Below are 4,111 nucleotides of genomic sequence, written 5' to 3'. Positions count from 1 at the left end.
GTGCCCAGCCCAGGGACGGTCACTGCCCGAAAGGCCTTGTGAGGAGGGGGTGTCACTGCTGTGCATGGCCAACAGTGATTGCACTGGCCTTGCCCAGAGGGGCGGCTGCAGATTGCTGATTGCTCTGCTGCAGACAGTTCTGTTTGGGCAGGGTCACGCTTCTGTTGTTGCAGACACTGATATTCTTTAGGAAATTCCACCGGGACTGAAGGACAGCTGGAGGAGGATTGCCACCCCAGGGACCTCCAGGGCAGTGGTTCCTGAGTGCCACAGCCCCCTGTGGCTGGGCAGGTGTGGTGTCAATGTGCTGGGCAGGGATCAGCCCTTCCCCTGGCGGGGCTCCTGCTCACACAGCCCCGGGTGCTGCTGCCTTGTTTGGCTGCTGGCCCGTGTGCTCCCTCTCCCAAGCGCTGCCTTTTCACCTGGAGCTCAGGATGAAGGGAACTCAGGAAGCTCTGCGGGTCAGGAAAAGCAACTTGGGGAGCTTCAGGGCTCAGGAACACCAATTTAATGAACTTCAGAGCTCAGAAATTCAGTCTCCAGACACTTGGGGCTCAGTAATACCATTTCAGGGCACTTTTGGCCTCAAAAATTGGTATTTAGGGACGTTCACAGCTGAGAATACAGGAGTCTCAGGAGCATTGGGGCTCACCCACCTGGCAACGTTTTTGGGACCTGAAACAGCATTTGGGTTCAGAAATGCTGATTTAGGGAGCACTGGGGCTCTTAAACACCAATTTAGGGACACACATGCCTATGAAACCCTGATTTGGGGAGTTCAAGGCTGAGAAAAAATCATGTTGGGAGCTTTGGGAATCAGGGAGAGTGATGTGGGGATATTTTCGGAGCAAAAAGAACAATTTAGAGAGCTTTTGGGCTCCAAAAAAACCAATTTAAGCCGATTTTGGGCTCTGTAGTCCCTATTTAGGGAGCTTTGGAGCTCCAAAATAGCGATTTAGGGAACTTTTGGGCTGAGAAACATCAGTTTTGGGAGCAGAAGGAGCAAGCCCTGAGGAAACCCGGGAGCAAGGGGCAGGCGCTTACCTGGGACAGGTCAGGGGAGAAGCCGCTCTGCGCTGGGGCGCAAGCACTGCTTAAAAACTGGGATAGATACAGCTCACTAGCTCACTGTGCCCGACCCGTTCCCGCCCCCACGGGCTCCTCCCTCTCTCCCCGCAGCTCCTTTCCCAGTTTTACACCGATTTCCCCTAAATGAGGTTTCCCCGGTCAGGGAGCGGTTCCGTGGCTGGGGGTGGGAAATGGGCACAGCCAGCGCTCCCCGCCCATCGCTCCCGGAGCCTCCCTGGCTGGGATCAACCCCACGGGCTGATGGCACACCAGGCACAGGGCGTGAGTGAGGGGCGTCAGGGCTCTGGAACACTGATCTGGGAACTTCATGGCTTAGAAACCCCTGTGTCAGCAGCTTCGGGGCCAGAATGGTGAGCTCAGGAGCTTTGGGGCCGAGAATGAGCAATTCTGGGGGGCCTTGGGGCTCCAGAACACTGATTTTGGGAGGTTTTTGGCTCGGGGAAAAAAAAAATATTTAGGGAGCTCCGAGTCTCAACGAAAGCAATTTAGGGCTATTTTTAGCTCAGAAGCAGCAATTTGGAGAGATTTTGGGCTGAGAAACATCAATTTAAGGATATTTTGGTGTCTGAAATACCAGTTTAGGGAGCTAAGAAACCCTTATTTAGGGAGGATTTGGGCTCCGAAATATCAAATAAAGAGTTTTTGACCTCCCAAATAAAAAAACCTTTTTGGGGAGGATTTTGCTCCTGAGGGCTGGAATATAAGTGTGGGGAGTCCTGGCAGACTGACTATCCCCCAAACCCACCACGGCAAGTGCTGTGTGCCTGTGGTGGCGAGAACAACCCCTGGATGACTGCAGACAGACCCTGTGTCCCATGTCACTGCCTGGGACACTGTCCTGAGCTTGGAAATGGGTGCTATGGGCACAGGTGCCCCATGAAAGAATTTAATCAGAGTGTGGTACTCATTGCCAAAGCAACCTTACAGACACCTGGGGAAGAAGCAGGCACCGAGTGGATTTAGGACATCCCCTGTGATGGACCAGCCTCTGGAATGATGGAATGGGCTGGGGAGGATGACAGTGAGCAATGGGTCCTTTCGGGACTACAGCTCCCATCATGCACCGCGGCATCCACTGAGTGCCATTGCAGCCGAGACTTCATCTCCCGTGATGCTCTGCGCACCGTAGAGCGTCTTTGTAGCCGGACCACCATTTTCAATATGCCCCGCGACCCCAGAGCCCCGACATAACCTGTTCCGGCCGTACAAGTCCCGTCATGTTCCGTGCCCCAAAGGGGCCGACTCTCCAGATGTCCCCCAAGGGCTTCCCGGCACCATACGTTCCCCGTAGGATCCCCCTGAGGACCCGAAGTGGCCGCCCGCACCCACAATTGGCTGCCCGGACCCCCAAGTGCTGCAGTGGAGCTACATCTGGGACTACATCTCCCATCATGCTCCGCGGCGCTCGTGGCGTTTGAATGCAGCCGAGACTTCGTTTCCCGTCACCCCCGCGCTCTGCAGGGCGCCATTAGCGCTCCGCCTTCATCCCCGCGCCCAGAGAGCCCCGTTAGAGCCCCCCAAGGGCCCGCCCGGACCCCGAAGGGCCCCACATTCCCCTCCCTGATCTCCAAGGGCCCCCCTGCATCCCCAAGGGGTCCCCTGGACCCCGAATTGTCCCTCAGAATCCCTGAGTGCTTCCCCCCACCCCTCATTTCCCACCCGGCTCCCCCAAGTGTTCTCCCGACGCTCAAGTTTTCTCTGAATTCCCCCCCTGGACCCAAAACTGCCCCAAATGTGCCCCAAAATGATCTCCGTGTAAGCCCAAGTGCCCCCTTGAACCATGTGTGAGAAAAACAGGATTAAAAACATTACAAAAGGACTAAACATAGGGCGAATTAGCATAGAGGAAAAATTAATAACAAATAGAGGTGAATTAGTGAATGAAGGGAATTGTGATACTTAGAACCAGTTACCATTAATTTTACTGGTTGCTAAACACGGATAGATTTTTGATATAAATATAAAATTAGGTAACAAAAATGAAACAACTATTATTACAAATAAGAAATAAATACAATTAATACATTTAATTGGAAAATATTAAAAATAAAGAATAAATTACTTTTTTTTTTATATTTTGGGATGTTAATCCCAGGTGGACGATGTCAGACATGGTGAGGCTGGGGGTGAGGAGCAGGTTGTCCAAACAGAGTCAGCTTGCAAGGGTGTCATTCTTCTCTGCACCCAGACCTCCTAAGGAGACATTCAGCATCAAGATCACTTGGGGAAAGCTTCAGTTACCTTTTCTCTGAACTGAAAAATAAAAAACAAATACTCGTGATTAAAAAACTAAAAATCATGAGGTGCACTTTGAAATTATCCTCCTGAACAGAACTCAAAACTGACTCTAATCACTGCACAAGCCCTGGAGACTCAAAGACAATGCAAGAGAGACAAAGAGCCCCCGAGGGCATTCTGTATTTTCATGATCCCCATGGTGGGTTTGGAGCTGGGTCCAGGAGCCTCAGGCACGAAGAGAAGGATGAAGAAGCTGCTCAAGGAGTCAGCAGCAAAACTCCAAGTGTCTTGGAGCATGGCTGGGCCCCACTGAGGGCAGGGAGTGCCAAAGGCTGCCCAGGGACTGCTGAGAGGCCAGGATTGCAGGGAGCCCAAGGCTCTGAGCAGGGAACTGCAGTGCTGGGCAAGGCCTGGGCTGGTTGGGGGAAGCAGAAAGGCCAAGCCCTGAGCCCAGCCTGGAACAGCAGGGCCTGTCCCTCACGTCTGGCTCAGGGCTGTTTGTGGGCCAGGGGGATGTGAAGGGCAGCAAGGACAAATGGCATAAACCTGTGTGACACTCCAGATCCTCAGGGAACCGAGGGGCCAGTGGGACACTGTGGGGCCTCATGGAAACAAGAGGCCATTGTGAGCCTGCAGGGCTGCAACACCCCAGAATACTGAAATGCTGGGGGTAACCAAAGGTTCCTTGACTCGAATTTGGTGCACAGGAGAAACACCAACCAGATATTATCAACATGGACAGATGCAAAGAATATTCTTGATAGGAAGGGACCCAGAAGGATCA

The sequence above is a fragment of the Melospiza melodia genome, chromosome 17 (genome assembly GCF_035770615.1).
Source record: "Melospiza melodia melodia isolate bMelMel2 chromosome 17, bMelMel2.pri, whole genome shotgun sequence".
Lineage (NCBI taxonomy): Eukaryota > Metazoa > Chordata > Aves > Passeriformes > Passerellidae > Melospiza > Melospiza melodia.
Note: the sequence above shows the minus strand (reverse complement) of the source record.